General features: G+C 36.5%; 1 long non-coding RNA gene across 3 annotated transcripts in view; it reads right to left on the bottom strand.

The window, feature by feature from the left end:
- LOC123552065 (uncharacterized) overlaps positions 1–24,794 on the bottom strand; it is a 42,785-nt gene extending 17,991 nt beyond the window's left edge. Inside the window, exons 1-4 of one of the 3 annotated variants that reach the window (XR_006686543.2) lie at positions 24,750–24,794; positions 8,498–8,608; positions 5,150–5,310; positions 4,539–4,629 (exon numbers count right to left, since the gene is read on the bottom strand). This is a non-coding gene — a long non-coding RNA (uncharacterized LOC123552065). Of the gene's footprint in view, positions 1–4,538; positions 5,322–8,497; positions 8,609–24,749 lie in introns of all 3 variants that reach the window. The other 2 variants (XR_008370670.1, XR_006686542.2) reach the window with 2 other exon arrangements.
- Positions 24,795–25,779: the final 985 nt, after the last annotated feature.

Raw genomic sequence — 25,779 nt, 5'->3', positions numbered from 1 at the left:
GCAGCAGTTTTTCATTTAAAAATGTTGCTCTAGTGAGATTCTTAAATTACACGGTAACCATATAAATTTACATGCTAAGCGGGTAAATATACATTGTAACATGTACTTTTATACATCAGTAGACTGATCGAGATATGTGGTAAGCGTGTAAATTTACACGCTCATCATGCATATTTACACAAGAAGTATGTACTATGGTATCTCTCCAGTGATTTTGGACTTTTGACCCAAATGGTACATCATACCTATCAACTATCATGATCCTACTAGGCAAAAGCGTCCAGAAACCAACTGGTCTATGGACCGACCAACCGATCAACATCAGCTAAACAATATACTCCTCCTTCTTCGAACTGGGCTATAAATATGTCAGAGTCAGGAATCGAACTGGACTACCTCAGCTTTCTTACCTTCTTGACAAGTATCACCATTGGTGAATTCATAGTTATGACAGCTAAAGGCATTGACCTCCACATTTTGGCTGAAAATGACCTTTCTTTAAAAGTGAAGTTTGGTCATATTATGAACATTAAAATACAAGTTTTTGTTTCTAAACTTTCTTAAAAAATGAAAATCAAGAAAGATTAATGCCAGAGTTAGGAATCAACCCGGGCTGCCATGGCAACAAAAACTTTTCCAATGATTTTACTAGACTTAGTCAACACCACAGATGAATATTCATTTAACCGTTAAATATTGATATTTAAAATTAATAAGACAATTTACATCGAATGAAGCGTTACAAGCACTTTTCAATTTTCAGTGTGAAAATTAGTAACAAGAGGGCTAAGATGGCCCTAGGTTGCTTGTCAGAGTAACGCACCATAACAGTGTAAACATGTGTGTCCTAATGACCCAGTTTCTAATACCACATGACCCAGTTTCAAAACTGTCTGAGTTTTGAAGGAGATAAACATTCTGACCAAGTTTCATGAGGATTGGAGCACAAATGTCGCCTCTAGAGTGTAAACAAGAGTTTTTTTTTCTATTTGGCCTAGTGACCTAGTTTTTTACCCAGCTGAACCCAATTTTTAACCCGTCCAAAATTTTATGGAGACAAATATTCTGACCAATTTTCATTAAGATTGGACCAAATATATGGCCTGAGTGTAAAAACAAGCATTTTCTTTGATTTTTGACCAAACATGACCCAGATTAAAACCCGTCCATGATATCATGAAAACAAACATTCTGACAAAGTTTGGTGAAGATTGGAGCAAAAAAGTGGCCTCTGGAGTGTAAACAACCTTCTCCTTTGATTTTACCAACTGATCATGACCAAGAGCTTTTGAACCTACATGACCCAGATTTAAAATCATAAAATACTTCGTGATACCAAACATTCTGACCAAGTTTTATGAAAATTGAATCAAAATTGTGGCCCATAGAGTGTAAACAAGCTTTTTCTTTGATTTGACCTGATGACCTAGTTTTTGACCCCACTAAATCATTATAAAAACTCTTCCGAGACTTCATGGAGACAAACATTCTGACCCAGTTTCATGCACATCCGGTGCAAAATGCAGCCCCTATTGCATACATGAGGTTTATCTTTGATTTGACCAGGTGACCTGGTTTTTGACGCTAGATGACCCATGATTGACCCTGACCTAGATTTTATCAAGAAGATCATTCTGATCAAATTTCATGAATATCCATTGAAAAATGCAGCCTCTATTGCACACACATAGTTTTTCTTTAATTTGACTGGGTGACCTAATTTTTGAACCCAGATGACCCCATATTCAAATTTTACCTAGATTTTATCAAGAGAATCATTCTGACCAGTTCTCATGAGTTTCACACTTAAAATGTGGTCTCCAGACCAGTAGAGTGTTAACAAGAGTTTCCTTTGATGTAGCCTACTGACCTAGTTTTTGACTCCACATGACCCAGATTCAAATCTTGCCTATAGATCATTCAGATAAACATTCTGACCAAGTTTCATGAAAATAGAGCCATAAATGTGGCCTCTAGAGTGTTAACAAGTTTTTCCTTTAATTTGACAGGTGACCTAGTTTTTGACCCCACATGATCCAGTTTCAAACTTGACCTAGAGGTCATCTAGTCACTCTGACCAATTCTCACAAGTTCAAACTTAAAATGTGGTCTCTAGAGTGTTAACAAGATTTTTCTTTGATATGGCCTAGTGACCTAGATTTTGACTCCACATGACCCAGATTCAAATCTGGCCTAAAGATCATCAAGATAAACATTCTGACCAAGTTTCATGAAGACAGGGTCATAAATATTGCCTCTAGAGTGTTAAAAAGCTTTTCTTTTGACTTGACCGTGTGACCTAGTTTTTGACCCCAAATGACTCAGGTTCAAGCTTGGCCTAAAGATGATCAAGATAAACATGCTGACAAAGTTTAAAGAAGATAGGGTCATAAATGTGTTAACAAGATTTTCCATTGATCTGGCCTACTGACCTAGTTTTTGAACCAACATGACCCAGTTTTGAAAACGTCTTATAGACCAAGACAAATATTACCACCAAGTTTCATAAAGACTGGGTCATAACTGTGGCCTCTAGAATGTTAACAAGGCAAATGTTGACGGACAACTGATGATGGGACGACTGATGACGCACAAAGCTGTACAATGACCGGTCACAATAGCTCACCTTGACTAATTATATAGTCTGTTAGTAATTAAGTTTCAAAGCTTTCCTAAAGTCCCATAATTTCTCTGAAATAGCATTATTTTCCTTAGAATTTTAGAAGACCGCGAAACATTTTCGGATTGTAGAGCTCTCAAAATGGTACAGAAACAGCATATATTTGGTCTATGTTGACACTTTATCCTTTGAAAAAAAAATCGCCGCAAAACACCATTTAGTATTTAGTGTGGATGACAAAATACTGCTGTTTACAACATTATTTAATCGGTGGGTCTTTCCGGTGACAGTTCGTAATAACTAGGAAGGACACATAACTGAATAATGTCATTTGCATAAAAATTCAAGATGGAAGCTCTGCACACACCAAAAAAAAAGCAACAAAAACAACTTACACCGAGTGTTTCAACAAAAATTGCTTGTCCAAGGAATACGAGAATAGATCCGAGCTTGATGTTGCGCACAGAAATTTACCAACTGAGAGCCGGGACATAGATGATATCATCAGTGGTTATAAAAAAAAATTCTCACTCTAAAAGTCAACTGCCGCGGTGGCCAAGAGAGCTATGGCGCTGGTTCAGAAAACTCTGTTTTGCCAGGGCCTCGGGTTCGCTCCCTGCCGAGGACAATCTTTTTCTTTAATTTTTTTTTAATGATTTTTTATTCTTGAGATTATATCGTTAAAAGAATAAGAAAATAATTTAAAAACTAGAGCTGCTTTTGAGAAAAGCGCATGTCTCCCACAACTGCCTGATCATTTGAAAAGTTACGTATCTGAGTCATTACCATGCACCAATACATGTATCACTGACTTCTGTGTACAGAGTGATTTTCGGTTATTCAAGGGCCATAATTCATTAATAGTACAGACAAGTGCGTACAGAGCGATTTTCAGTAATTCAAAGGCCATAATTCTGAAGTGCCTGGGCCCATTTGGCTAGTTATCGAACTTGGCAGAGGACTTACTGGCAAACACATTTTGTTCAAGTTTGGTGAAGATCAGATAAGAAATGTTTGATTTAGAGCGTGGACAAGATTTGTGACAGACACACGGATACACACACAGACAGGAGTAAATCAACATGTCTCCCACACCACTGTGTGGTGGAACACAATAAAAAAAAAAAGATTGTCTTCAGCTGGGAGCGAACCCGCAGCCCTGACAAAAACAGAGTTTTCTGAAGCAGCTCCTTAGCTCTCTCAGCTATTGCGGCAGTTGACTTTTAGAGGGAGTATTTTAATTATAACCGCCGATGATATCATCTGTTATTTGTTTACAAGATATCAATGGATTGAGCACCAAATGTTTGCTCTGTCCTATAAGTCAAACCCTTATGCGGCATGTTGTTAACTATCATCATGCGCGTCATGGAGGCAATCTGTAGTGGACGAAAATTGGCTCGGGAAAATAAAAATCAACACAAGTCTGTATCATGAAACTACCAGAATTTTTAGATACAAGGTTGAGTCAACCTACTGTTGCACAGTTGAACATGACTTCTTAAACTATCATGTACACACAACCGGACTTACTTTTATGCACTAAAAATCTCTGATTTTGAGAAATTATGGGACTTTAAGAAATATAGCATTAATTTCCTGATACCTAGAAGTTTCTCCTTTTTTTGTTGTCGTACACTCTGGAGGTCAATACCTTTAAATCTAAAGCTTTAACGCAGTTTACCTCAGGTACCCTGTTGCAAATGCTTTTTAGACTAATCACTAAAACCAACTAATATACTCTCATGTGATTCCATAACATACCAGTAAATAAGTTCCAAGGCCTTCTTAGAATCTATCTGAGACTAAAAAAAATCTACTATTTGTTGTCATACAATCTGGAGGTCAGTAACTTTAGCATTAATTCAATGATGTCTTAGGCCCAGAATAATTATCGAGAATTAAACTATTAATATACCGTTGAACTTGTGCCAGCATTTAGTTTCGCCCTAGTCCAACTAAATGTGAAGTAGTTATCACTCTCATTTCATTTTAGTCTGATATTACATCTGAAAAGCAGTGCAATTATTAGTGATTCATATCCAAACATAAAATTGTCAGTTCCAGACAATAAGAAACGAAACAAATAATTTATGTTAATATAAAATAGATAATACATTTATGTGGTAAACAGAAAAGTTCTTTAGCATGTTCTGCATACAAAAAAATGGGGAAAAAAACAGCTATCAAATAAACAGCATTTAGCACATTGTAAAGTCGTGCTTAATGTGTCTACCAAACTTTACCCCAGGTGTTCATGAAAGAACAAGCACACAAGAATATAATTATTTAAATAGATCTTTTCCCAAAAATGCTTTACTTTCAAATGATGTAATTTGATGTTAGATACATGTAAAATTACAAATTATAATGTGATATAACACTTAGAACTAGATGGAGACAGTGTGTTTTGTTATGACTGTATCTGGGTAGATTCTGTTGAATATCTCAAATTATAATGACAACTATAAAATATCAGATTATAAAATAAGTTATCCTGATAAGTCAAATGAGTAAGGCTAAATCCACCTTGACTTTATTCCTGACTAACACAGAAAAGATCCATCACTGATGGCCTTTCAGTCCATCATCTATATCATTTTCCTGAAAAGTCATCTTGTTGGGTGTGTGACTGCCATTACTAAGATAACATCTTCATTAGGAAATCTTTGCTAATGCTGGCACATAACCTAGAAAAAGACTAAAAGTTGCATAAAACCAGTGTACATAATTAAGAAAAAAAAAGACAATAAAATCAGAAGTGCTTCATTGAAGCTGATTTTACTGATGAAATAATAATACAAGAGAGCCATGAAGGCCCTGACTAAAATGGGTATATGACTTACTGGTAGAGTAGTCCAAATATTAGGACGTTTCGGGACAGCGTGATAAATTTTGACTGTCACTGTCTCTGCCACTATAAAATATCAGATCATAAAATATAAGGTCATCCTGATTAGCCAAATGAGTAAGGCTACAGTGAGTGGTAGAGGACCTCTACTCAATACAATTATGTCAAATATCTAAGCTTAAGACCTTCAGGTTTTAGACAAGAAGACAAGTGACCCCAGGCTGGAGCCAATTTGACCCAAAGGGCATAATTTGAAACAAGAGGACCATGATGGTCCTGAACCGCTCACCTGTCCCCACATGACCCAGTTTTGAACTGAGTATGACGTCGTTTTTTTCTATTATTTGACATAGTGATCTAGTATTTGAGCTCATGTGACCCAGTTTTGAACTTGACCTCGATATCGAGATAAAAATTCTGACCAAGTTTCATGAAGATCCATTGAAAAATATGGCCTCTAGAGAGGTCACAAGGTTTTTCTATTATCTGACCTAATGACCTAGTTTTTGAAGGCACTTGACCCAGTTTCGAACTTGACCTAGATACCATCAAGTTGAACATTCTCACTAATTTTCATGAAGATCTCATGAACAGTACGGCCTCTAGAGAGGTCACAAGGTTTTTCTATTAATTGACCTAAGGACCTAGTTTTTAAAGGCACGTGACCCAGTTTCGAACTTGACCTAGATATCATCAAGGTGAACATTCTGACCAATTTTCATAAAGATCTCATGAAAAGTATGGCCTCTAGAGAGGTCAGAAGGTTTTTCTATTTTTAGACCTAATGACCTAGTTTTTGACCACACGTCATCCATTTTCAAACTTGACCAAGATATCATCAAGGTGAACATTCTGACTAATTTCCATGAAGATCCATTGAAAAATAAGGCCTCTAGAGAGGTCACAAGGTTTTTCTATTTTTAGACCTAATGACCTAGTTTTTGACGGCATGTGACCCACTTTCAAACTTGACCTAGATATGATCAAAGTGAACATTCAGACAAACTTTCATGAAGATCCATGGAAAAATATGGCCTCTAGAGAGGTCACAAGGTTTTTCTATGTTTAGACCTAATGACCTAGTTTCGGACCGCACGTGACCCAGTTTCGAACTTGACCTAGATATCATCAAGATGAACATTCTGACTAATTTTCATGAATATCCATTTAAAAATATGGCCTCTAGGGAGGTCACAACGTTTTTCTATTTTTAGACCTAATGACCTAGTTTTTGACGGCACGGTGACCCACTTTCAAACATGGCTAGATATTCAACAAGATGACATTCTGACTAATTTTCATGAAGTATTTGAAATATATGGCTTAGGGACGTCAGTTTTTTCTATTTTTCAACATATGACTAGTCTTGGACGTCACGTGACCCAGTTTCGAACTTGACCTGATATATCAAGATGAAATTCTGACCAATTTTCATGAAGATCCATTGAAAAATATGGCCTCTAGAGGGGTCGACAAGGTTTTTCTATTATTGACCTAATGACCTAGTTTTGGAAGGCACGTGACCCAGTTTCGAACTTGACTTAGATACATCAAGATGAACAATTCAACAACTTTCAAAGATCCATGAAACAGTAGGCCTCTAGAGAGGTCACAAGGTTTTTCTATTAATTGACCTAAGGACCTAGTTTTTAAGGCACGTGACCCAGTTTCGAACTTGACCTAGATATCATCAAGGTGAACATTCTGACCTTTCATGAAGATCCATGAAAATATGGCCTCTAGAGAGGTCACAAGGTTTTTCTATTTTTAGACCTACTGACCTAGTTTTTGACCGCAGTTGACCCAGTTTCGAACTTGACCTAGATATCATCAAGATGAACATTCTGACCAACTTTCATAAAGATCCCATGAAAAATGTGACCTCTAGAGTGGTCAAAAGCAAAAGTTTATGCACGGACTCACGCACGGACGACGGACGCTGCGCGATCACAAAAGCACACACTGTCACTTTGTGACATGTGAGCTAAAAACTGAAAACTACGAGATGCATGATTTGAACAAGTTCACTTTAGCAGAGGACTTCTACACAATGCTGCATTCCAAATATCTAAGCTCTGGGCCTTGTGGTTTTGGAAAAGATTCTTAATATTTTTCCTTTTGGTTGCAATGTTCTGCATGGAATGGAATTCTTTGAACAATTTCGACAGAATACCATGCAAGTAACATCAAAGTCAAGTTCCTCAACTTCCACTAAACATCCAGTTTCAGAGGAGATGTGTTTGAAGAAAAGAGTGGAAGGATGGACAAGAGACTGAGTGTTGAGTGATGACAGCCCATCCTTAGCACTTCTAACACATCAAAAACAAATTTTCTCTGTAGTGATCTATTATTAATTTTTATTAAGTTTCAAGAGGATTAATTAATGTGTTACTTTTTTGTGGGAATTTATGCATTTTGAAACAATTAAAGGGCAATAACTCTGATATTGGTGATCCTGATGAAAATATGCACATGCATCTCTGCCCTGTAGTGACTGAAGATCCATCAATAGATACAGGAAAAATCCCATTTTGTTACCAAATGAAGGTGAATAACTCTTGTTTTACTGGGTAAATGGGGATACTACTAAAACTGAGCATTATGGTCATGTGCTTATTAATATTTATATGAGGTTTGGTGATTCTAGCTTAAATATTTTTTGAGTAATTATTATTATCATTGGTATTTTCGATCTTCTTTTTTTACCAAATCAAGGGGAAAAACTCTACCTCTAACTGGGTCAAGGGGGATCATATTATATGTGAGCAGAGTTCATGTCTTAGTAAATAATTACATGAGGTTTGGTGATTCTTGACCTATAAGCATTTTCAATTAATCTGACGGACAGACAGAAAATTGAACTTCCACCTTTGGCGAAAGACAAAAATGGCAGTCAGGTATTTAATCACATTTATACATAACATTTCTATAATCCTATTAATTGGTGTATCTGTTTTAAACAGAGACAGGTAAAATTAAGTATTATCTGTACATTAGCTTTGATAAAATTGCATAATTATATTTACCTGATTCAGAATTATCTTTATATGTTTCTTTTCTGCAGTAATAAGCTGTATGCTGCTCAGGTATATACAGACATGTCATATCACAAAGTTGTACGTTTTCACAGAAGGTTCCTGGAATGAACAGTTTAAAAGTATATATTAATAATTACAAAATGATACTATTTTACTAGTGATTCATAGCAGACATTACATCTGAGATTTATCCATCTGCAAAACTTCCTCAGACATGAAAAGATTTGTTGATTTCATTCAAGCTGTTACTTTGTAACTGCTGTTTCAAATTCAAGGACTTGTTAAGAGTAAGTTACAAGTAAGACAATTAATATAATGTTTTAGACAGCAATATATATATTTAAAAGAAAAGAAATAAACAGTATAATATACTTACCTTCATTTTTTAACTCCTTGAGTGACTGACATCAATGCCAGATTTCAAATTTTCATATTACTACACAGAAAAAGCTTCCACACCTACACTATTTTGGACAGCTAAGAAGGTTGTCAAATGTTTTAGTTGAAAAGCTATTGCAAAAACATCCTTTTTATATACATTTCTTTTTTTTCAGTTAATCAGGAGAAAAGGCAAGAACTATTTCTTTGCATCTGACCTGATGCTTGCTTGCATGTAATTATATCTTGACCCAAATTCCACCAAGAGTTGTATACATTAGTATGAGAGCTTGTATTGTTCTATTTTATTGAACTGTCAAATGCATATTGATTACATGGGCGGTGCACAGAATATTTTAATCTTCGGTTGATTTTTGGTACATTCCGTATAGTATACGCAAAGTAACCAGCAAATAAAATGGTTTATATTTAAAATGTGTATACGGATGTACGCAAGTCACGATAGCTCAATGGTCATCGTCAATAGCTTGAAACCTGGAGGACGTAAGACCAAAACCATTCAGTGTCTGTTTTTTTTGTTTTTGTTTTCACAAATTCAACAAACACTTTGTACATGTACATTTTTATCCAATATTTCCTTCATTGTATATTCACAAGTATTCTTTTTTATTTTAACCTCTTTTTTTTAATTTCTCATTTTATATATATATATATTTCATGTTATTTTTTATTCACAGTTCATTTCATTACATTACAAATTTCCTAAATATAAATTACAACTATAGCTAAATTCATGATTCAGTTTCGTTCGCAGTGTCGGTACTGCTATCATCAGAAATCATATAAACAATTAACAAGAGCTGTCGGATGACAGCGCGCTTGACTATTCGAAGAATTGATTGAAGAATGGGGTCAAAAATTATTATCACAGATTTTCAGACAAAAGAAAAAAAATAGATTAAACAAACAATGTTCCTGTATTTGTGGATTTCGATAAGTCTTGCACTAAATGGCAATGTGTATGAAAAACTGAACCAATTTCAAAGTCCGAAAAGGGCCATAATTCAGTCAAAATAGTTGACAGAGTTATGTACTCTTGTCTACAGATGGAAATCATGCTGATAAACAAGTGTACAAAGTTTAAAAGCCATATGTCAAATAGTTTTGACAAAACGTGGACTTGTACAAAAACAGAACCAATTTCCAAGTCCAGAAAGGGCCATAATTCAGCCAAAATAAAAGACAGAGTTATGTACTCTTGCAAGTACAGATAGAGACTATTATACTGAACAAGTGATAAAAGTTTCAAAGCCATATGTCAAACACTTAACACAAAATATGAACTACTACGAAAAACTTAACCAAGATATCTTAGTCAAAAGGGGCCATAATTCAGCCAAAATCCTTAATGGAGTTATGTACTCTTGCCTATAACTGGACATGGTGATGGTAAACAAGTGTTGAAAGTTTCAAAGCTTTATCTCAAAAGACTTTGTCAAAATGTGGACTGGTATGAAAAACTTAACCAAGATTCTAAGTCAAAAGGGGCCATAATTCAGCCAAAATCCTTGAAGGAGTTATGTACTCTTGCCTATAACTGTATATGGTGATGGTTAAGAAGTGTTGAAAGTTTCAAAGCTTTATCTCAAAAGACTTTGTCAAATTATGAACTGGTACGAAAACCTTAACCATGATTTCTAAGTCAAATGGGGCCATAATTCAGCCAAAATCCTTGATGGAGTTATGTGCTCTTGCCCATAACTGAACTTGGTGATGGTAAACAAGTGTTGAAAGTTTCAAAGCTTTATCTCAAAAGACTTTGTCAAAATGTGGATTGGTACGAAAAACTTAACCAAGGTGACGCCGACGCCATGGTGAGTAGGACAGCTCTACTTATTCTTCGAATAGTCAAGCTAAAAATGAAAAATAAATATGTTCTCGCTAATGGGCTCAAACCAGCGATTTCCCGCATATGAGCCATGTGCTGTAACCACGGAGCTACAGATACGAATGACGAGTGCCTGTTTCATTTACAATACTAATAATGATATTTAGACACTTAACCAAAATTTCTTTCTGTAAAACATACGGATAGCACCAAAGTTGGACTGAATATTATAATATCGAATGCACAGAGCGTATAATGTATGCACATTTGACAGGTAAAACAAGCAAATTCGATGAATTGGTATCCCCTGCCGAAAGGGTTTGTGGTAAGGAATGGCAAAAACATATATCCGGCAAAAGTTAAGGAATTGTTACTAAGAAGAAAATAATTTCATTAGTCAAAATCAATTTAACAGAAAATGAATGCTTTTTTTTGTGGGGTGGAGGGGCAGCGGGGGTGACCGGGTGTGGGTACAAAACTTCACATGTTGATTCTGGAAAATTAAAAATGAAAAAAAAAAGAAAAAAAAAGTGGAGTGGCCATGGGGGGATGCATGATCGGGGTGGTGGGCATGACTGGGTGGAGGAGTGAGATGGGGGAACGGTACAACTTTACATTTTGATAAATATTCATGGAAGGTTTGAAAACAAAATTAAAAAAAGGAATATTTTTTTTTGGGGGGTGGGGGGGGGGGGGGGGGGGAGTGGGTGTGACCAAGGCAAGGTGGTGACCAGGTGTGGGTACACAACTTCACATGTTCATAATAAATGTTCATGGAAAAGAAGAATTCTACCAACTGGTTGGTTTGTTACGTACAAATCTGTGGATTTTTAAACAGTATAAAAGGACAATAACTCTAAGGAAAATTGACCAATTAAAAAACAAGAGGACCATGATGGTCCTGAATCGCTCACCTCTTCCCACATGATCCAGTTTTGAGTATGACGTTGTTTTTTCTATTATTTGACATAGTGACCTTGTTTTTGAGCTCATGTGACCCAGTTTTGAACTTGACCTAGATATTATCAAGATAAAAATTCTGACCAATTTTCATGAAGATCCATTGAAAAATATGGTCTATAGAGAGGTCACAAGGTTTTTCATAATTTGACCTATTGACCTAGTATTTTTAAGGCACGTAACCCAGTTATCATCAAGGTGAACATTCTGACCAATTTTCATGAAGATCCATTCAAGGGTATGGCCTCTAGAGAGGTCACAAGGTTTTTCTATTTCAAGACCTACTGACCTAGTTTTTGATCGCAGTTGACCCAGTTTCAAACTTGACCTAGATATCATCAAGATAAACATTCAGACCAACTTTCATACAGATCCCATGAAAAATATGGCCTCTAGAGAGGTCACAACATTTTTTCTATTTTTAGATCTACTGAGCTAGTTTTTGACCCCATGTGACCCAGTTTTGAACTTGACCTAGATATCATCAAGATGAACATTCTGACCAATTTTTATGAAGATCCATTCACAAGTATGGCTTTTCTATTTTTAGACCTACTGACCTAGTTTTTAACCGCACATGACCCTGTTTCGAACCTGACCTAGATATTATCAAGATGAACATTCAGACCAACTTTCATGAAGATCCATTGAAAAATATGGCCTTTAGAGAGGTCACAAGGTTTTTCTATTATTTGACCTACTGACCTAGTTTTTGATGGCATGTGACCCACTTTCAAATTTGACCTAGTTATCATCAAGATGAACATTCAGACCAACTTTCATACAGATCCCATGGAAAATATGGCCTCTAGAGAGGTCACAAGGTTTTTCTATTATTTGACCCACTGACTTTGTTTTTGAAGGCACGCGACCCACTTTCGAACTTGACCTAGATATCATCAAGGTGAACATTCTGACCAATTTTCATGAAGATTTCATGAAATATATGGCCTCTAGAGAGGTCACAAGGTTTTTCTATTTTAAGACCTACTGACCTAGTTTTTGACCGCACATGACCCAGTTTCGAACTTGACCTAGATATCATAAAGATGAACATTCAGACCAACTTTCATACATATCCCATGAAAAATATGGCCCTTACAGAGGTCACAAGGTTTTTCTATTTTTTTGACCTACTGACCTAGTTATTGACCGCACGTGACTCAGTTTCGAACTTGACCTAGATATCATCAAGATGAACATTCAGACTAACTTTCATACAGATCCCATGAAAAATACGGCCTTTAGAGAGGTCACAAGGTTTTTCTATTATTTGACCTTAGGACCTACTTTTTGAAGGCACGTGACCCAGTTTTGAACTTGACCTAAATATCATCAAGGTGAACGTTCTGACCAACTTTCATGAAAATCTTGTGAAATATATGGCCTCTAGAGAGGTCACAAGGTTTTTCCACTTTAAGACCTACTGACCTAGTTTTTGAAGGCACGTAACCCAGTTTCAAACTTGACCTAGATATCATCAAGGTGAACATTCTGACCAACTTTCATGAAGATCCATTGAAAATTATGGCCTCTAGAGAGGTCACAAGGTTTTTCTATTTTTACACCTACTGACCTACTTTTTGAAGGCACGTGACCCAGTTTAGAACATGACCTAGATATCATCAAGTTGAACATTCTGACTATGAAGATCTTGTGAAATATATGGCCTCTAGAGAGGTCACAAGGTTTTTCTATTTTTAGACCTACTGACCTAGTTTTTGACCGCACGTGACTCAGTTTCGAACTTGACCTAGATATCATCAAGATGAACATTCAGACCAACCTTCATACAGATCCCATGAAAAATATGGTCTTTATAGAGGTCACAACGGTTTTCTATTATTTGACCTACTGACCTACTTTTTGAAGGCACGTGACCCAGTTTCGAACTTGACCTAGATATCATCAAGGTGAACGTTCTAACCAACTTTCATGAAGATCTTGTGAAATATATGGCCTCTAGAGAGGTCACAAGGTTTTTCTATTTTTTGACCTACTGACCTAGTTTTTACAGGCACGTGACCCAGTTTTGAACTTGACCTAGATATCATCAAGGTGAACATTCTGACCAATTTTCATGAAGATCCATTGAAAATTATGGCCTCTAGAGAGGTCACAAAGTTTTTCTATTTTTAGACCTACTGACCTAGTTTTTGATGGCACGTGACCCAGTTTTGAAACTGACCTAGAATTTACCAAGATGAACATTCTGACCCATTTTCATAAAGATCCCATGAAAAATGTGACCTCTAGAGATGTCACAAGGAAAAGTTTACGCACAGACGACGGATGCTGCGCGATCACAAAAGCTCACCTTGTCACTTCGTGACAGGTGAGCTAAAAAATGACGGGCATCATCGAAGTATGTTGGTTCATATTTATTTCAAGTTTCATGAAATTCTACCAGCTTGTTACTGAGAAATAGCTGCAGATGTGTTTTTTTCATTAAATCAAGGGCGATAACTCTAAGGGAAATTGACCAATCCAAAAAAAACTTGACGAGCATCATCGCAGTATGTTGGTTCATGTTTATTTCAAGTTTTATGAAATTCTACATGCTAGTTACCGAGAAATGGCTGCAGACGGACGGACAGACGCACGCATGGACACACAATGCAATTTCAATACCGCCCTCCTGATTTCATCCGCGTGGGATAAAAAATAGCACAATAACTTGATCCATCTTTCAACCAACTTTCACTCATGCAGAAATACATTGCAGACACATTCTATACTGAATTACTGGGCAAAACTATCATATATACTGATAATGTATACATTATATATTCTGTCTATCAGACTCTGTGTATTAACATTGAATATAATATGATCAGAGTAGACTAGTCTAGTTCTCATTTTCCACGTGGAATTTTAGCAAAGTCCAGGTCCATGTCAAGTCAGGCCTGAATTTTCAAACTTATGTCCATTACATCCCCCAGTCATCTGAAGAATGGCTGGAATTGACTACTTCACCAGGTTCTTTCCCCCCTAGTACATGTATGTATATATCTACATACCTGAACATTGATAAATTAGGCGGTGAAGAGGGAAGAAAATGACTGGTAGTTCTTTCCCTGTATGTCTGTCTGATAATACATAATGAAGAAGGAAGCATTTTTACGTTAGTTATTTCCCCCTAGTGTGTTTGTATCAGCATGTATGCATAACAGACGGTGAAGGGGGAAGTAACAGGCTGGTTGGTTCTTTCCTTCATGGTATGTATATATCTACATACCTGAATGATGATACACAGTGAAAGGGGAAGAAACTGACTAGTTTGTATGTATCAGCTTGTGTGAATAATACATACTGAAGGGGGAAGAAACTGTCTAGTTTGTATGTATCAGCTTGTGTGAATAATACACTATGAAGGGGGAAGAAACTGACTAGTTTGTATGTATCAGCTTGTGTGAATAATACATACTGAAGGGGGAAGTAACTGACTAGTTTGTATGTATCAGCTTGTGTGAATAATACATACTGAAGGGGGAAGAAACTGACTAGTTTGTATGCATCAGCTTGTGTGAATAATACACAATGAAGGGGGAAGAAACTGACTAGTTGGTTCTTTCCCCACTATTATGTATTATCTACATACCTGAATAATAATAGATGGTGAAGGGGGAAGAAACTGACTACCCTAGTATCTTAGTATGTATGTATCTGCATTTCTGAATAGCACACAGTGAAAGGGAGGGGGAAGAAACTGACTGGTTGGTTCTTTTGCCCCTACAATGTACATACCTGAATGATTTGTTGGTTCTTTCTCTACTGGTATTTTTAGTTCTAACATGTTGCTCTTAGTTCAGTATTTTTGTTGATCAGTCTGTCTGATCAAATTGCTACAGCTAACATATTTTCATTTTTGTGTACAAAAACTAAGGGCATAAAACTAACCAGTGGGGAAGAACTAACCATCTATTTTTGTACAGGGGTAGGAGGATTAAACAAGAGGGCCATGATGGCCCTATATCACTCAAAATAGTTTATCTGGCCTACTGACCTAGTTTTTGACCCCACATGACCCAATTTCGAATTCGACCTAGAAATCATCAAGAGAAACATTCTCACAAAGTTACATAAATTATAGGGTCACAACTGTTGCCTCTAGAGTGTTCGCAAGCTTTTCTTTTGATCTGGCCTACTGACCTAGAGGTCATCAAGACAAACATTCTGACAAAATTTCATAAAGATTGAGTCACAACTGTGGCCTCTAGAGTGTTCACAAGCTTTTCCTTTGATCTGGCCTACTGACCTAGTTTTTGACCCCACATGACCCAGATTCAAACTTGACCTAGAGATCATCAAGACAATCATTCTGACCAAATTTCATAAAGATTGAGTCACAATTGTGTTCACAAGCTTTTCCTTTGATCTGGCCTACTGACCTAGTTTTTGACACCATATGACCCAGTTTCAAATTTGATTTAGAAATCATCAAGATAAACATTCTGGCCAAGTTTCATAAAGATTGGGTCACAACTGTGGCCTCTAGAGTGTTCACAAGCTTTTCCTTTGATTTGACCGGGTGACTAGTTTTTGACCCCACATGACCCAGATTCGAACATGACCTATAGATTATCAAGACAAACATTCTGATTAATTCTCATGAGTTTCAAACTTAAATCGTGGTCTCTAAGTGTGTTGACAAGCTTTTCCTTTGATTTGACCGGGTGACCTAGTTTTTGACCCCACATGACCCAGTTTCAAATTTGACCTAGAAATTATCAAGACAAATATTCTGACCAAGCTCCATAAAGACTGAGTCAAAATTGTGGCCTCTAAAGTGTTCACAAGCTTTTTCTTTGATTTGACCGGGTGACCTTGTTTTTGACCCCACATGACCCAGATTTGAAATTGATCTAGAAATCATCAAGACAATCATTCTGACCAAGTTTCATAAATATTGGGTCACAACTGTGGCCTCTAGTGTGTTCACAAGCTTTTCCTTTGATCTGGCCTACTGACCTAGTTTTAGACCCCACATGACCCAGTTTCAACCTTGACCTAGAGATCATCAAGACAGACATTCTGACCAAGTTTCATAAAGATTGAGTCAAAATTGTGGCCTCTAAAATTACTCCAGGTGAGAAATCAGAACCGTAAGCGACATTACACATACTACAATAACACTGTTGATTGTATTGAACCAAAATGTAGGTCTTTAGGTCATACACTTTTCTCTGTGTATGCGCGCATGTGTGCCTATTCATGTGTACAATTTACATTTTACCGAAACAGCACCGAATATACTTAAATGTGTGCGTACACACGTGTGAGTGTGCATGTGTATGCTTGTTTGGGCATGGTATAAAATAGTTACTAGTATATCCATGTATCTAGATTTTCTTTTTCCTGAAATAATAAATAGTTAAGACTTCCTATTGCAATTTTATTCTACAAAGAATCATAACCATAACGCCACCAACTAAATCATAACACCAAATAAACAGCAGCATTTCCGTTGTAAATCAAGCTCCCACATTTTTTGTGGGAATAAATTGAAACAATGTTGTATTTATAATTATATTTAATCAATTGATGCCGACTATTCACCAGGAAAATTATATCTCTTTGAAAATCAATTCGATATCATTCTGCAAGTATGTGATTTGTCTGCTATAAGTAATCTGGATGTGCATTTGTAATATGATTACTGCCTCAGGTCAAATAGTATTATGTTTTCAGTATTAAGTCAGTATTAGATTTTCAATATAAATGTTGTGTGTACACATGTACTATTTCATGAGCCTTAAAATAGGATACATAATCTCCATGTTTTAAGTACTGAGTGTAATATTTACATTACTAGATGGCAGAAATCTTATGCAATGCTTACTTCATTTCATACTTCATTGTTTTAAAATGTGTATTTCAGTATGATACATTGTTACAAATTTAGTGAAATAACATTTCCTAAAAATCATTCCTTTCTATCTATTTGTTTTCTATAATGCATAACTCCAGTGTATTCATTATCTCTTTAGGTATTTCATTTTTTTCTAACTGATAACTTTTCAAGTCACATTTAAGTAGAATATTTCTTGCTTTTGAACAATCTAAAATTGTAGACTCCATGCTGTCAGAGTTGCTAAAAATGCATATTAATACAGTGCATGTATTTATTCTTGTACACAGTATTTGATAGCAAACTGTTTTGCCAGTACACCTAAGTACATGTATGTATCATTTTTATGTTATTCAATATTGTATATATGCTTTCATATCTAGAAAGTATACAGGCTGTTACTTGCGGATTTTAGGGTCTAGCACTGTTTTTTTCTTTCTCCCAGAACGTTAGTTAGGTGAACTGCCCGTCTGAATTATAACTGTCAGAAGAATATGTGAACCAACTTGATATTATAAAAGGTTTAGTCTTTAGCTTGTTAACGGCAAATGTTTTTGCCTATGCTACCAGTGTGGATCAAGATCAGCCTGCGCATCCATGCAGTCTGATCATAATCTGCACTGTTCACTATTCAGTCAGTTAATTTTTCATGAACTATAAAGGGTATTCTCTAAATTGGAAAATGGAGCAGTCCATTACACTTGATAAATAATATGCATTATAGTTTTAAGTCACTCCTGTTCTTTAAGTTCATTCATATTCAACATTGTCGCCCAGTATTGCTGTTTTTATATTATAACTGTATTTCCTTCAATTGTCAGATATTTCTATAGAATACCATTTTATTTTCTGACGAAATTCAATGTCTTTGATATAGTTTCGTTGGTATGTAGTTTTTCTTTACCAAGAGAGGTAACTCTTGTGATCTTATTAATCTTATCACAAATTCAAGATGCTAGTAAGCTCTCAGGAGTTGTTTCCCTTCTTTGTAAATGGTATTCTCTAAATTGGAAGATGGAGCAGTCCATTACACTTGATAAATAATATGCTTTATAGTTTTATAGTCACTCATGTTCTGTAAGTTCATTCATATTCAACATTGTCGCCCAGTATTGCTGTTTTAAGTTATAACTATTATTTCCTTCAATTGCCAGACATTTCTATAGAATACCTGGTCCATTTTATTTTCTGCAAAAATTCAATGTCTTTGATATAGTTTCATTGGTATGTAGTTTTTCTTTACCAAGAGAGTTTACTCTTGTGATCTTATTAATCTTCTCACAAATTCAAGATGCTAGTAAGCTCTCAGGAGTTGTTTCCCTTCTTTGTAAATGGTATTCTCCAAATTGGAAGATGAAGCAGTCAATTAGATGAATTACAGTTTTAAGTCAGTCATGTTCTGTAAGTTCATTCATATCAAAGAGCTATAAAAAATATGTTCATATCAAAGAGCTATAAAAATAAATAGATCGGCAACTTGAAAGGCATACAGAGCAAATCTCGCCAACATCCCGTGATAAGGAATGAGATCTCGTTTACCGAAAGTGGCGCTTTTTTCACGCGCCATTTTGTATGTGAAAGCAATTATTCATCGGTAAAATAATTAATACCGTATGACCACGCTTCTTTTGATGGCAAGAAACGTGTACTTTGTGTCTTAAGACTATTCCACATTAAACTAATGTTGTTTTAGAAGCTAACATGTATTTTAAATGTATTTTTAAAGGTACAAATTGTAACTCCATGCTCGCCGATGTTTGTTTTTACTAAGATAACGCCGATTCACGCTCTGACACGAGATCACACGAGATTACAGCCAGTTGCCATTCTGTGTATTTTACACTTCTTTGTTCATATTCACCATTGTGGCTCATTATTGCTGTTTTTTATGTTATAACTGTATTTCCTTCAATTGTCAGACATTTCTATAGAATACCATTTTATTTTCTGACTAAATTCAATGTCTTTGATATAGTTTCGTTGGTATGTAGTTTTTCTTTACCAAGAGAGGCAACTCTTGTGACCTTATTAATCTTCTCACAAACTCAAGATGCTAGTAAGCTCTCAGGAGTTGTTTCCCTTCTTTGTAGATGGTATTCTACAAATTGGAAGATGTAGCAGTCCATTAGATGCATTATAGTTTTAAGTCAGTCAATTTTTGTAAGTTCATTCATATTCACCATTGTCGCTCATTATTGCTGTTTTTATGTTATAACAGTATTTCTTTCAATTGTCAGACATTTCTATAGAATGCCATTTTATTTTCTGATGAAATTCAATGTCTATGATACAGTTTCATCGGTATGTAGTTTTTCTTTACCAAGAGAAGTAACTCTTGTGATCTTATTAATCTTTTCACAAATTCAAGATGCTAGTAAGCTCTCAGGAGTTGTTTCCCTTCTTTGTATTTTAGGAAATAGATACTTGAAGTTACGACATAGAATCAGATCGTGATGCCATTGCTCATTATTAATGGAGTACATACACAAATTTCTTGTCAAGCTTGTGATTTCGTGGCTTTATAAAGGTCTACTGTATACTAAGTTTAGAGCTAGAGTAGGTCTACTTGCTTGTTTAAGTTACGTGTGTATAACATCAAGGAAAAAGCATCAGCCTTATACACATGGCCAATATTAAATATAGAGCCAAAATGATGGAAAGTCTTAAACACCTTGCAACTTTATATCATTTTAATTTATATATCTTTAAGCGTTAAAACTGACTTCTCTTCATCTTGTAGGTAACTGTATCATTTTTGTCGAGCCCGCTTGCGGAAGCGAAGACATAGTTGTCCAAATGGCTGTTCGGTGTATGTGCGTGCTTCCGTGTGTGCGTGCATCCGCCCGGATTTGTTTGTCCAGACTATAACTTTGACATGCGTGGAGCAATCTTGTTTATATTTAGCATGAATGTTAACCTCAGTGAGACAGAGTGTCATGCGCAAACCCCAGGTTTCTATCTCAAAGGTCAAGGTCACACTTACAGGTCAAAGGTCAAATTCAAAAATGACTGTCCGGAGCATTTCTTTTTCATGCATGGAGGGTTTTTGATGTTACTTGGCACAATTGTTCATCATCATGAGACGGAGTGTCAAGCGCAACAACCAGGTCCCTAGGTCTAAGGTCAAGGTCACACTTAGAGGTTAAAGGGTACAAGAATGAAAACTTTGTCCAGAGCATTTCTTCTTCATGCATGGAGGGATTTTGATGTAACTTGGCACAAATGTTTACCACCATGATGTGGAGTGTCATGCGCAAGAACCAGGTCCCTAGGTCTAAGGTCAAGGTCACACTTAAAGGTCAAAAGTCAGATACAAGAATGACTTTGTCTGAAGCATTTCTTTTTGATGCATAGAGGGATTTTGTCACAATTTTTCATCATGATGAGATGGAGTGTCTTGCGCAAGATTCTAGAATTACTTCCCTTTGTTGTTACTATAAATAGCTTATATTCGTAACGTTTTTATTATTGGTCGTAGGGAAAAATCAAGACCACTTTTCTGTAGTACAACATGCATGTTACATCCAATTTTCAGGTGAATTTTGACCTATTTCTACTGGTGATGATTTTTGTGTGGACTTAGAATTTTTTCTTTTTTAAGATTTACGTCCCTTTGTTCTGACTTTTTTTTTTCATAAATATTTGCCTCAATGAGACAAGGAGTGTCGTGTGCAACTCCCAGTCCTTTTGACAGCAGGCGGGCTGGACATGTTGCCCGTGGGCATCTAAATTAACATACTTGATTTTTTCAAAAAATATTGTTAGGGTGTCCATAACTGCCAAATGGTGCATGTGTGGTTATCTTATATTCGTATTGCTGTACAGCTGTTGCTATATGGACTATTTGATGATGTGGATGAATAATTAATAACTTTGAAAATTGGTTTCAACTAAGATTATCATAATTAAGTATAAACAATCAGTTATCCCACACTAATGCTTAAGGTGTCATAACTGCCAACATTGCTCTATATAACATGCATGATATGCTCTTAAAGAAAACAATGTGAATTTCGGCTGTTTTATTCATAGAAATAAAATTCCGGTCCCCTAGCCTATGCATGTACTTTGGCTAGAGAACTGATTCAGGACGAATAAGTTCGCTGTCTAGGGAATCAGTTCCCAGGCCCAGATCCCGCTGAGGGGGCTTGTGCCCCCAGTTGGCTCAGAAATCATCTATACTCATCAAAGATGCACCCTACTATTTCGGCAAAGGAGTAATATTCTCTCAAAATTTTAACCCAGAAACACCCCACTCACTGCCTCTGAGGCCACCATTTTCTTACCTGTATAACAGAACTGTCCAGGGGGAGAGCTCCCTGACCCCCACCCTCATCAAGAGGAGAGTAACTACCATTACCTCAAAATTTAGATGTAAAATGTACCAGATGTCGCATTTTCAAGTCTGTATTCAAAAATTCTCTGACCTCTAGCAAAAGAATTTCAACTCAGAGATGTTTACACATGCTATTACGGATCTCTTAATGGACGTGACCATAAGAAAATTAAAACAGTGTCAGTTAAGTTATGTTAGCCAGAACTACCTGAACCCCTAGTCAAAATAATTCGACGTTTAGATGTTTTATATTTGTGACAGGGCAGTCTAAACATCAAAACTTTGGAGGACCAAAATAATGGAGGATAAATAACAGTACACGTTAATGGATTTATCGCTTGCGCATATATTGGCGTGTAGACACAGTAAACGTCAATCATGTACAGTATATACATAGGTTTAAATACCAGAAAATTCATAATTTTGGATATTATTTGATAATTTTTATATAAATCAATGAGGAATAGAATCCCTTTTCGATACATGTAAGTTTTATTTGAATTTATGGCCAATTCGTGAAATAATTGGCATTCAAACCTTTAGCATGTAAAGCGTTGGCAGCGATGAGAATTACATCGGAAATTGCTCCACTATTTTTTCAGTGTTTGACGCGGGTGGAGATATTGCCCATATGAAAAAAATTATCTCAATGTTTCCTAGGATCGGGTCAATTTTGTTGGACTACCATAACCCCCGAAAATGAGGGGAGTCTAAGGTCCATTAAATGCACCCGAGGCTACCATTTTATACCTGTGCAGGGGGAGAGCCTGCCCCCCCCCACCCCCACTCCACATAGTTACCCCCTTTTGGCGCTTTGTGCCACGGTGATAACGACTGGTGCCCCCGCCTCCGCCCCTTCAAGTCAAATAATTCTGGGTCAGATTCAGGGCCTAGTCAAAACAAGTGAATGAAGTATTGCCATGCAACACAAAGTCTCCTACTGGAAGGCACCTTATTGTTTCTACTGCAGTATAACATGAGTTGATATATGTCAATGATGTATAAACAATATTGTACTATATAATTATACAATATGTTATAACAAAACACATGGATTAAAATTTGCATACATAAAAACCTATAGTTGCTTTCATATGGATTTATTTTGGCCAATTATGAAAAAGTTATCATGTAAGTTATCTACAGTAACAACAAAGGGAAATTTATAAAAATAATAAAATAAAAAAAAATATCTATTAGAAAAATATATCACAAGTCCACATAAAACTCTTTACCAGGTTGAGATAGGTCAAAATACATCTAAAAAATCAATGTAACATGCATATTGTACCACAGAAAAGTGGTCTCGATTTTTCCCTATGGCCAGTAATAAAATAGTAACAATATAATCTATTTAAATAGTAAAACAAAGGGAGGTAATTCTTAAAACAAGGGTGCCTCATAGCAATGAACATTTGTGTCAAGTTACATCAAAATCCCTCCATGCATGGAGAAGAAATGCTCTGGACAAAGTCATTCTTAAATTTAACCTTTGACCTCTTAAGTATGACCTTGACCTTAAACCTAGAGACCTGGTTCTTGCGCACGACAATCGGACTCTCATAGTGATGAACATTTGTGCCAAGTTTCATCAAAATCCCTCCATGCATGAAGAAGAAATGCTCCCGACAAAGTCATTTTTGTATCTTACCTTTGGCCTCTTAAGTGTGACCTTGACCTTAGACTTAGGGCCAGGGTTTTGTGCATGACATGTTGTCTCATCCAGGGAAATATTTGTGCCAACTGATTTTTAAATCCTGCCTTGCATGACAAAGTTATAGACCGGACAGAAAAAAATCCTACTGACATTTGATCTCAAAGTGACCTTGACCTTTAAGCGAGGGTTCTGGGTGTTGTGCATGAAAAGTCGTCTCATCATGGGGTACATTTGTGCCAAGTAATGTTAAAATCCCTTCATGGATGGCAGAGTTATGGACCAGACAGGAAAAAAGCTCTGTTGACATTTGACTTCCAACTGTGACCTTGACCTTTGAGCTAGGTGTCTGGGTCTTGCGCACTACATGTTGTCTCCTCATGGGGAACATTTGTGCTAAGTGATATTAAAATCCCTTAATGAATGACAGAGTTATGGACCGGATACGAAGCTGACCCTCTTCATGCCAAGTTAACATTTGACTACTAAGTGTGACCTTGACCTTTGGGCTAGAGGTCTGAAAGTTGGGCATGACACATCGTCTTATTATGAGGTGCATTTGTGCCAAGTAATATTATAATCCTTTCATTGATGGGAGAGTTATGGACCGGATAGGAGAAAAGCCCTGTTGACCTTTGACCTCCAATTGTGACCTTGACCTTTGAGCTAGGGATCCGGGTCTTGTGCATGACACGTACGTTGTCTCCTCATGGGGAACATTTTTGCCAAGTGATATTAAAATCCCTTAATGAATGACAGCACGAAGCAGACCCTGTTCATGCCATGCTAACATTTGACTGTTATGTGTGATCTTGACCTTTGAGCTATGGGTCTGAAAGTTGGGTATGACACATCATCTTATTATGAGGAACATTTGTGCCAAGTAATATTAAAATCCCTTCATGGATGGGAGAGTTATGGACCAGACAGTAGAAAAGGCCTGTTGACCTTTGACCTCCACTTGTGACCTTGACCTTTGAGGTAGGGGTCCGGGTCTTGCGCATGACACGTCGTCTCATCATCGGGAACATTTGAAATTGTGTGCCAAGTAGATTCTAGTATTAAAATCCCTGCATGGATGACAGAGTTTAGGACCGGACAAGAAATTGCACGAGAACACGGCATGTAGAGAAACCATAATTTTAAAGATTGATCAGTCTATAAATTTACGACTGGGTATATAAAATCTGTTAAAATTACCTGCATACTCACCGGTACTAAAACTTCTGCACAGTCTTTTCTTCTCACACAATGGCGCATTTGGTTAAAGGGAAGTAACTGTGTACTCTCGCAAGTATGTCAAAAATCACATGTCACAGGAACCAGAAAGTCGGCATGATGTCACTGGTGAAGGCAGAACCTAGCGACTCGTAGCGATTAAACTAGCGGTGTGGGCAATGATGATTTTTTATTGTTTTTTTTTTTTTTTCAAATAAAACAGATCAAGATACTTTGTTCATTTCATTTAGAGTTGATTTTATCACCTGCAGTACTCCCTACGGTCTGGAAGAAGTGACATGCTGTGTATTGTCAATTCTCAGGCGCTTCGGATAATGTTTTACAAGTTTCCAAATTTGTTCAACATTTTGTCACTTAGCACTGTAGATTCTACATTCTACATATTCAACATATGAAAAAATAGCTCTACATAATAAATTTTAAAGAAAATATTAGATTTAATCAAAGAAGTATAAAATACATCTAAAAGGTCATTGTTGAGTTTATGTCATTTTTAAACATTTCATTCCACTATTGTGGAAACTTAAGGTAAATAGCTATACATATTCATTTTCGCATAAAAGTAATGCTCTAATCTTTCTAAAAAATCATATTCTATGATAGAAAGAATAACTACATGTACATGTACACAGCCGAGAAAATTTGGCATTTAATGCCTAGTTCACGTTTGGCCTGCGATGCGTCTGCGGAGCTCGTAGACTGCCTTATCATCCGTTCCGTGCAGGAGGCTGCAGTGCGATTTTCGTATGGATTCACGGGCTGCGGAAGCCTCTACGATTTTGTTTAGTGAAAAGTTATACAAATTTGAAAAATTCGTAAGCCCGTAGCCCGTAGATATGTCGCAGGTGACATTCCACAACCCCCGCAAGGGCATCTTTAGGAGGTCGTGCGCAGATCGTGCAGCCAACGCAAGATTTTCCGTGGACATGGTGCCAAAAGAAATCGTACGGAGATTGTAGACTTGTAGGACCTTTGCATGGCCCTCGCACAGCTACTGCAAGGT

The sequence above is a fragment of the Mercenaria mercenaria genome, chromosome 4 (assembly GCF_021730395.1).
Source record: "Mercenaria mercenaria strain notata chromosome 4, MADL_Memer_1, whole genome shotgun sequence".
NCBI lineage: Eukaryota > Metazoa > Mollusca > Bivalvia > Venerida > Veneridae > Mercenaria > Mercenaria mercenaria.
The sequence above is the reverse complement of the archived record's forward strand: the minus strand, read 5'-3'. Positions and strand labels throughout refer to the sequence as shown.